Here is a 10,904-nt window from a genome sequence, read left to right as displayed (position 1 = left end):
AGTCTGTAGTACTCCCAAAGGTTTTCCAGGGCGGGATTTGGCCTTGGCGCATATGGAACAGTTTTGTGTGTATGTTTCTATATCTTTCCTCATATGTGGCCACCAAAACTGACGCCGTGTTAAATGCAGGGTTTTAAGGAAACCGTAATGCCCAGCCGATTTATTATCATGGCATCGGTGTAACACCAGGCCCCGGACCCCTTCCGGTACATACATTTTGTCCCCTTTCCAAGAAAACCCGTCCCTATGCGTGAGCAGGTGTTTGTTTTCCTTAAACCAGCTATCAGTGTTTAACTCCCTTTGCACCTGCTCTTTCCAGTCTATTGTAGTCTCTGTGGTTACGGCTGCTGCAGTCCTACCACCATTGGGCACCATAGCTTGTACTATCTCATCCCGTTTGCTCTGGAATTGAGGCATCCGAGAGAGAGCGTCGGCCAAGAAGTTCTTGCCACCGGGCATGTGTTTTAGCGTGAATCGGAAACGCTGAAAATAATGTGCCCACCGGACTTGTTTAGGAGACAGTCGTCTGGGAGTTTGTAATGCTATAAGGTTGCGGTGATCCGTCCACACCTCAAATGGTTCCTGTGCTCCTTCCAAAAGATGCCTCCAGGTGAGAAGAGCCCAACGAACAGCAAACGCCTCCTTTTCCCAGATAGCCCAACCCCTGTCTGTGGGACTGAATTTTTTGGAGGTGTACGCACACGGGTGTAACTGACCTTGGACATCGGTTTGTAACAACACGGCCCCTACCGCAACGTCACTTGCATCCACTTGTACTATGAATGGTTTCGATTGATCAGGATGTTGTAGTACGGGTGCCTCAGCAAAACAACGTTTCAGGGTTTCAAAAGCTGTCTGGCACTCCATCGTCCAATCCAAGCGCCGTCCAGGTCGCGGAGGCCCCTCCCCTTTTGTGCGTAGCAGGTTTGTTAACGGCAGAGCAATATGTCCGAATGTTGGGATGAACTGACGATAGAAGTTAGCGAACCCAAGGAAGCTTTGTAACTGTTTCCTTGTTGTAGGGGCCAGCCATTCCAACACAGTATTTACTTTTGTTGGATCCATCGCTATACCGTCCTTGGATATCCTATATCCGAGATAGTCTAGTTCTGTGCGATGGAATTCGCACTTGGACACCTTAACATACAGGCGGGCTTTTAACAACCGTTCCAGTACCTGACGGACTAAACTAATATGTTCCTCCATAGACTCAGTGTATATTAAGATATCGTCTAGATACACTAGAACCCCTTGGTATAGATAATCGTGTAATACCTCATTAATCAATTGCATAAAGACTGCGGGAGCGCCCTGCAATCCAAACGGCATAACACAAAACTTATAACTGCCCAACGGGCAGTTAAAGGTGGTTTTCCACTCGTCTCCTTGTTTTACACGTACCCTATAGTAGGCCTCCCGTAAGTCCAATTTTGTAAAATACTTTCCGGTCGCTAATGCAGCTAACAGGTCCTTCATTAAGGGTAATGGGTATAATGGTTCTACGCTTACTGCGTTCAAACCTCGATAGTCCACACATAAACGAAGCCCTCCATCCTTTTTCTCACGGAACAACACCGGAGCGGCCATACGTGACCGACTAGGTTGTATAAACCCACGGGCTAGGTTTTTGTCAATGTATCTACGTAATTCTTCCACCTCACGTGGGGTCATGGCATACATGCGTGGTTTTGGCAGCTTTACCCCAGGTATTAGTTCAATAGCGCAGTCAGTGGGACGGTGTGGCGGCAACGTATCACATTCCCCTTCATCAAACACTGCCGCTAGATCTGCATATACTGCTGGTACTCCAACGGGACATATATCGCTATCCAGCCCCAATGAAGCTCCTTGCTCTTTCGGAACCTTCTGTGAGCTACCTGGATCTGGTCCTATCGACAGACGGAGTTTCCTGAAACCCCCCTCCCACCAGATTGTGGGCTTCCATTTATCCAACCAAGCCAATCCCAAAATCACGGGTTCGATCATTGTGTCCACCACCACAAACCGTATGTTTTCCCAGTGAGCTCCTAGCTCCATTTTTACTAATTCTGTCACTTGGGTTGCTGGGGCTCCCCCTAAGGTAGATCCATCCATCTGTTCGAATGTTATTGGGGTTTTTAACGACCGTAACTGTATACCCAAACGGGTGGCTACAGTCCGCCTTATCAAACACCTTGTACACCCAGAATCAATAAGGGCTTCATGCTGTACTCGTGTTGGCCCCTGTAATGGTGTCAGGGTTATGGGTATGAGGAAGGGACGGATGGGTTCACTTACCATTGGGTCATTGGTGTCCTCTTCCTCATCACTATCAGCTAGCACCACAGGAACTATCCCAGGATGTACAGCAGGACCCGGTTCCTTTGTTGTGGTTCCATTGGGGCTCTGTCCTGGTTGCGATAGACCTCTGGTCTTTTCCGGGGTTGGTCGCCCACGAGACTTTCCACTAGCTGTCAGGGCGTTCGGTCCAGGTGGTTGAGCCGGTGGTAGCGGGCATTCCAGAGCCCTATGGCCAGGTTGATTACACCGGAAACAGCATAACAGCCGCCGTGTGGAATCAGCTACTCGAGGATCAGGCTCCCCTCGCCCCGCTGCTCTGACAGTACCCAGCCGATCTGGTTGGCGTCGGATGGGGATCGTACTCACAACTCCCCTAACCCGGAACTCTCTTAGTCCCACGTCCAGGTCGATAGCTGCTTTACACCACTCAGACAAACGGGGTGGCATGCCCCGATATACACAGGCTTGTCTTAGGTCACGATCCAGTCCAAGATGGAATTGATGAACAAGCATGCGTTCGGGCCAACCCCTAACTCTCCCCGCTAGCCGACGAAACTCTTTTACGTATTCCTTTGCCGAACAGCCCCGTTGTTTCAAGGCCACAAGCTCCCCCTCAGCTACTTGTGTTCGTGTGTCATCTTCAAATCGTACCCTGAGGCCTTCCAGGAATAAGCCAACATCAGTGAGCTCTCAAGCGTGGTCGTTATGCAAGTCCGCTACCCGATCCGCAGCTTCACCTGTTAAAGTCGTTGTAATGGCCACTACCATGGACCACTGAGTTGGATATAAGCGCCCATATAAATCAATATAACTGAGTACCTGGCTCAAGAACAGGGCTACACGGTCTGGGTTGCCATCAAACGTGGTCTGCAAGGGGGGTGGTCCCCAGACTGGTTGGGATCCCCATACCCCAGGCTGTCCAGCCGGTACTGGAGGATAAGCTATCTGTCCTGAGACCTGACTTGGCCCCTGCCCCGGAGGGGGGCGAAGCGACCCAGATGCTGTCCCTGTAGCCACGCCCGCCAAAGATCCAAGCGATTGGGTTGCAGCATGTTGTGTGGCCGGTGGTCAGGGATTGCTTTGGGAGGGACCCACCCGTAATTTGGGGCTAGCCAGGCGGAACCGGGTCTCTGTCCCTGCGGAGGATGTTGGCCAGCCAGGGTTAGGTTCCGTCCCCATCATCCACGGTTGCCATGATTGTGCATCCCTGAAGCTGGCTTCACCAAAACGCTCCCGAAGGACTTCTATGGTGGAGTGGCCCAAACCTGTTGAATAGCTCCACTCCCCGTCATCATCTTCCACCCAGCGCCTTTCTCTCCAGCGGTGGAAACGTTCGCTGTAAGGGGGCGACACCTGGTCCTTCGGGGCCCTTGCTGGAGCAGCCAAAGCGGGGCTCTGCCACCACTCTCCTAGTAATGCCGGGGCGGCCCCCCCCCTTGCTGCAACAGCGTCCTTACCATCCACTTCCTGGCTTTGACAGCGTTCTTTCGGACGTACCAAGGGCTGAGCTTCAGCCGGGCTTTCCTTAGCTGCAGGCAGCCCCTCCTCCTCCGAGGGCGGCGTTGCAACAGTCGTATCCACTCCCTCTGCCATTCTGTAGGCTTGCAAAGGGAAGCGCCGATTTCCTCTCAGGAATGCCGTGCGAGACGCAATCAAAACACAGCTACAGCCTTATTCAGCTCTTTTGGCACGCTGGTTTATTCGCATCCGCATCCGGCTACACGCTGTGATTCGTAAACACGATTGAAATCGGCGCTACATTACACCAAGAATGGGGCGTTTATATAGTCCATCTTTCCATTAACTCATTAGGACCGCGCCCTTGTTTGTTACCACGCCCCTCATTTAGGGGCGTAGATCGCGCCCTTGTTTAGTACCACGCCCCTCTTCTAGGGGCGTAATTGGTCTTCAGCGTGTTCTGGAAGGTGCTGCCGCTGTGTCCTCCGGAATGGCCCTAATCCCGTCGCACCCGATACCACCACCCCACACCCCGCATACGGCCGCCTTCACCCAGTGCCACCACCACCAAGTATGTATATGTCCCTCGATGCTTTCAGCACGCGTTAGCGATGTCGAGCAGGTTGCTAGGCTCGACAGCTGTGGGTGGGAGGGGCAGATATGGCGGGAGCAGGGGGCCACATCAGGTTGTGGGAGTGCGCTCCCGCTGGCTCCAAGCGGTGGCGCGTTCCGGCCTCCAATGCTCCCCTCGTTCCCCAGGTTGCACAGGCCCTCAGGCCCTGGGCCTTCGGCTGATGCTGTGCAACGCCCGGTCCGTGGTAAATAAAGCTCCCCTCATTTGTGATCTTGTTCAGGAGGGGGGAGCGGACCTGGCAGGTATTACGGAGACCTGGTTGGGCCGGGGGGGGGTCCCCCTCGTTGAGATGTGCCCACCCGGTTTCCGTGCATTCCATCAGCCGAGGACACAGGGGAGGGGCGGGGGGGTGGCGGTTGTCATTAGAGAAGGTCTTGGTCCGAGGGAGGTCACTGTTCCTCAGACGGCTGGTTGTGAGTCCCTCCTTGTGAAGTGGGGTCATGGGGTGCAGATGGGCGTGCTGGTTGTGTACCTGGCTCCCTGCCACGTGATGGCAGCCCTGCCCAAGCTGCTCAACGTTATAGCCGCGGTGGCGGTTGACACCCCCAGGCTTATGGTCATGGGGGATTTTAACCTGCCATCCGTCGGTGAGGCGTCTGAAGTGGCTCGGAAGTTCATGGCTTCCATGACGGCCATGGACCTGACCCAGTTAGTTCATGGCCCTACTCACACGTGGGGAAACACGCTAGACCTGGTTTTTGTCTGGTCAGTGGTTGAGTGATCTTGAGATAGGGGATATAGTGATCAAGCCCTTGTCATGGTCAGATCACTCCCTCCTTCGCTTTGACCTTTGAACCGCCGCACCCTGCTGCAGGGAGGCGGAACCATTGAGGTGGTACCACCCCAGGCGCCTGATGGATCCTGATAGGTTCCAGATGGAGCTTGGGCCATTTCCTGAGGCTCTGGCACACGGCTCGACTGAGGAGCTGGTGGCCGCCTGGGATAGGGCGGCCGCTGGAGCTTTGGATCGGTTCGTGCCTTTGCGGCCTCTGACCCGGCGTCGATCTCGCCTGGCTCCTTGGTTCACCGAGGAGCTGAGGGAGATGAAGCGCCGGAAAAGATGCCTGGAGAGTGGTTGGAGGGCCAGCCATTCTGAATCTGACCGAACACTGGTAAGGTCTCATATTAAGACCTACCTGGTGGCGATAAAAGTGGCGAAGTATAACTATTTTGCCACTCTTATTGCATCATCAGATAATCGCCCGGCCGCCCTGTTTAGGGTGACCCGCTCCCTGCTCCACCAGGAAGCACGGGAGGACCCCTTGGAGGGCAGAGCCGAGGATTTTGTACAGTATCTGTATGACAAAATCGCTCAGATTCGGGAACACCTGGACTCTGACTGGGTAGATTCAGCGGGGAGGACAGAGGCAGGTCTTGTGAGTATTATCTGGGAAGAGTTTGATTCTGTGACACCCGAAGACGTGGACAGGATACTGGGCAGACTGAGCGCAGCCACATGTTTACTGGACCCGTGTCCCTCCTGGTTGGTGCTGGCCTCTCGGGAGGTTACACGAGGCTGGCTCCAGGGGATTATAAATGCTTCCCTGAGTGAGGGTGTCTTCCCTGCCACCTTGAAAGAGGTGGTGGTGAGGCCTCTCCTCAAGAAGCCTTCCCTGGACCCGGCAGTGTTGGTAAATTATCGTCCAGTCTCCAACCTTCGCTTCGTTGAGAGTGTGGTAGCGCGGCAGCTCCCCCAGTACCTGGATGAATTGTCGTATCTGGATCCGTTCCAGTCGGGCTTCAGGCCCGGGTACAGCATGGAAACGGCATTGGTCACGTTGGTTGATGATCTCTGGAGGGCTCGGGACAGGGGTTGTTCCTCTGTCCTGGTCCTATTAGACCTCTCAGCGGCTTTTGATACCATCGACCATGGTATCATGCTGCACCGGCTAGAGGAGTTAGGGGTGGGGGGCACCGTCCTACGGTGGTTCTCCTCCTTTCTCTCTGACCGGTCGCAGTCCATGTTGACAGGGGGGCAGAGGTCGACCCTGAGGCCCCTTGTATGTGGGGTGCCACAAGGGTCGGTCCTCTCGCCCCTTCTGTTCAACATTTATGTGAAGCCGCTGGGTGAGATCATCCGTGGTTTCGGGGTGAAGTACCATCAGTACGCTGATGATACTCAGCTGTACATCTCCACCCCGGACCACTCCAATGATGCCCTTGAAGTGATGTCCCGGTGCCTGGAGGCTGTGCGGATCTGGATGGGGAGAAACAGACTCAGGCTCAACCCATCCAAGACCGAGTGGCTGTGGTTTCCGACATCCCGATATAGTCAGTTGGTGCCATCACTGACTATTGGCGGCGAGTCACTGGCCCCCACGGAGAGGGTTCGCAACTTGGGTGTCCTCCTGGACTCACGGCTGTCTTTAGAAGAGCATATGACGGCCGTGGCCAGGGGGACTTTTTATCAGGTCCGCCTGATTCGCCAGTTGCATCCCTTTCTGGATCGGGACTCGTTAAATACGGTCACTCATGCTCTCGTTACTTCCCGCTTGGACTACTGCAATGCTCTCTACATGGGGCTCCCCTTGAGGAGCACCCGGAGGCTCCAGCTGGTCCAGAATGCGGCCGCGCGGGTGGTTATGGGAGCGACGTGGCGCTCCCATGTGACCCCCCTCCTGCGCGAGCTGCACTGGCTCCCGGTGGTCTTCCGGGTGCGCTTCAAGGTTTTGGTTACCATCTTTAGAGCGCTCCATGGCATCGGACCGGGGTATTTACGAGACCGCCTTCTGCTACCAATAGCCTCTCACCGACCAGTATGCTCCCATAGAGAGGGGCTCCTCAGGGTGCCGTCGGCCAAACAGTGTCGACTGGCGGCCCCCAGGGGGAGAGCCTTCTCTGTGGGAGCACCTACCATCTGGAACGAGCTCCCCCCAGAGATACGGAGGATCCCAGACCTGCGCACGTTTCGCCGTGCTCTCAAAACCTTTCTATTTCAGCAGGCTGGCCTGGCCTAACTCTCCTCTTTTAAATTTTTTAATTCGTGATTTTATAAATTGGGTGTTTTAATCTGTGTTTCAGCCAAAATATTGAATAATTTTAAGGGATTTTTAATATTTGTATTATCTGTATTTTATCTTGGCTGTTCACCGCCCTGAGTCCTTCGGGAGTAGGGCGGTATAGAAATTTGATTAATATTAATAATAATAATAATAATAATAATAATAATAATAATAATAATAGTCTTTGATTTTCCAAATTGACCCATTCTTTAATCCATGTCAGACTCGCCGCTTTGTAGTATTTTTCCCAGGCTGGTAGGCCAAAACCCCCTCTAGTTCTATCATCCTGTAATATGTTTAAATTTATCCTTGGCTTTTTTTCTTCCCATACGAATTTTGATGTTATTTTATTCAGATTTGTAAAGAAGTTTTTCTCTAATTTAACCGGAATAGTTTGAAATAAGTAGAGGAGTCTCGACAGTATATTCATCTTTATCGCCGCAATTCTTCCTAGCAATGATAGCTTTAGTTTCCCCCATCTTTCTAAGTCTTTTTTAATTTGTTGTACTAACTCTCCGTAATTATTATCTTTTATGGCTACATTCCTAGTTGTCAAATTGATACCTAAATATTTTATCTTCTTAACTGCTTGTAATCCTGATTGTTGTTCTAACTCTTCTATTTGTTTTATTGTTAGGATTTTAGTTAATATTTTGGTCTTATCTTTATTAATTTTTAAACCTGCCACTTTGCCGAATTTCTCTATCTCATCTGTTAATTTTAATTCTGTTTCTAGTGGGTCCTCTATGAAGAATACAAGGTCGTCAGCAAATGCTTGGACCTTGTATTCTTCTTCTTTTACCTTGAGTCCTTTTATGTTTTTATTTAACCTAATTCTTCTAAGTAAATTTTCCAAGGTTAGAATAAAAAGTAGTGGTGAAAGTGGGCACCCTTGCCATACTCCTCTACTTATTTAAAAAAAAAAATTGTTAGTTCCCCATTGACTAGTATTCTTGCTCTCTGTTTTGTGTATATTGAAGCTATCATCTTTTCAAATTTCTCCCTGAATTTCATATTTTTTATTTGTTGTGTCATAAATCTCCAATTAACCCAATCAAATGCTTTTTGTGCATCCAGAAAAATCAGGGCTACCTGTTTCTCTGGATGCATCTCATAATATTCTATTACATTAATCATGGTCCTTATGTTGTTTTTAATTTGTCTTGCCGTCAGAAATCCATTCTGGTCTGGATGTATTCTACGGTTTAATATTGCCTTTAATCTGTTTGCCATCAAATTCATAAAAATCTTATCGGAGTTTAATAAGGAGATCAGCCTATAGTTTTTTGTCTGTGTTGTATCTGCCCCTTCTTTCGGGATTAGCGAGATATATGCTTCCCTCCAAGAGTCTGGTAGCTTTGCCTCTTTCAATGCCTCATTGTAAACCTCCAATAGTATCCAATTTAATGATTCCCATAATCCTTTGTATAATTCTATTGGTAACCCATCTGTTCCCGGGGTTTTATTGTTTTTTTGTTTCCTAATTGTTTCCTGTAGTTCCTCTATAGTAATCTCTCTATTCAATATCTCTTCCTCTTCTTCAGTTACTACTGGCATTCCCTCCTCTTTTAGATATTGGTCTATTTCCTCTGTTGGCACTTTATCCTGTGTGTATACATCTTGAAAGAATTGGGTTACTATCTCTTTCTTCTTTTCTAGTTTCTGTTGTAACTTACCTTCCTTATCCTGTAATTGATGGATTGTTCGTTTCTCTCTTTCTTTCCTTAATTTATAGGCCATCCACCTCCCTGGTTTGTTCGCCTGTTCAAATTGGTTTTGTTTTATAAATTTCAATATATTGACATATTTTTCTTGTTCAAATAGATTCAATTTGTGCTTAGCTGCCATCCAATTACCTCTTATTTGTTCGTCCCCTGGCCTCTCCTGTAATTTTCCTTCCCAATTTTTGATCTCTTCATGAATTTTATTATATATTATATATATAATATATATATTATATATAGAGCCTTGGTAGTACAGTGGTCTAAGGCACCCTGTTATTAAGCTGGTTATTAAGACCAGCTGCCTGCAATTACTGCAGGTTCGAATCTCGCCAAGGTTGACTCAGCCTTCCATCCTTTCTAAGGTAGGTAAATTGAGGACTCAGTTGTGGGGGCAATAAGCTGACTTTGTATAAATATACAAAAGAATGAAGGCTATTGCTTAGCGCATTGTAAGCCGCCCTGAGTCTCCAGAGAAGGGCGGCATATAAATCAAAATTAAATAAAATAAAAATAAATATTCATTTTCCTTCTCCTTTTTCCTTTTACTATTATAGGCTATTGTTAAGCCTCTAATATAGGCTTTTGTTGTGTCCCACAAGTTTTGGAGGGATGTCTGTGTTACATGTAAATGCCTAACATTGTGTACCCATGGCAGGGCAAGGGTTAACACTATCCATCCCACCTAATCCTTCCCTTGACCCCTCCTCACCTTGACTCCGCCTCCCTGGTATATCAGGTATTGTCCAAGAGTCCATTTCCATTCCAGATGTTCACCTGCAAGAGATAAGAAAGATATAAATAAATGCCTTTGAATCAAACCTAACTTGTGTTGGAGTTATTGGGCTAGTTCCTTGGAAACACGTAACAGAATGGTAGCAGAGGATGGTTAGCCCATAACGCTAAACGATGGCAGAATCGATAGTTTATTCTGAAACGGAAAACAGAATGAACACAAGAGCCTACACCAAACTGATGGCAGAGCTACAGGCATTCAAAGGTGCCACAGCAAGAATCACAACGACTGAGAGTGAGCAGGACGCCAGTCCAAACCCACTACTCAGAAGCGAGAGACCACGAGAGGAAGCAAGCAACCACGAAAGAGAATAACCGCCCTGAGAGAAACGAACTGAGAACAACCATACTGAGAATGATGGAGGCGCCCATCAGCAACGGAGAGCTCATCGCAAAACTCCAAGACCTCCTAGAAAACCATGGAGCAGCGATGAATGCCCAGGAGCAAAACCATGGAGCCGCCAGCCCAGTAAGGGAAAGGCGTTCCCAAGCAGAAGCACCGGACATGGACAATTTCATTTTCGTGCCATGCTCCCGGTGGCCATCTTGGAATGGCCAACAACCAATGGGGAGCCAAGATTCAAATTCAATGGCGCGAAACAACGAGAACCCCAAAACAAATGGGGAAAAACCCGAAAACAACCATGAAGAAAGAATCCAAACCAACAGGAGCTCGCCTACCGAGCTCGAAGTAGAAAAAGCAATTGAGACTCTAGAGGCAGCATTCGGCTCCACGTTCAAGCCTCCCGCGCCAGCCACAAACCGCAGAGAAATGCCTGAGAGCCAAGAGGACAACAGAGTGCCCATTGACGTCGAAGCATCAGCCCAGCCACTCCACAGAGGAACGATACATCCAGAAAATGAGCGCCGAACACCGACCGCCTACGGGACAAACCAACGGCAGGATTCAAACTCGCCACCCACCGCACCAACGATGCGAGACCCGAGGGAGGAAAGACAAGCCAGCTACTTACCTGCTCCACGACCTCCGCCAGGCTTCCCCGCTCACCCAGA

This window comes from Pituophis catenifer, unplaced genomic scaffold (genome assembly GCF_029215685.1).
Source record: "Pituophis catenifer annectens isolate HBS135680 unplaced genomic scaffold, rPitCat1.0.hap2 SCAF_5, whole genome shotgun sequence".
NCBI classification, from domain to species: Eukaryota; Metazoa; Chordata; class Lepidosauria; order Squamata; family Colubridae; genus Pituophis; species Pituophis catenifer.
Note: the sequence above shows the minus strand (reverse complement) of the source record.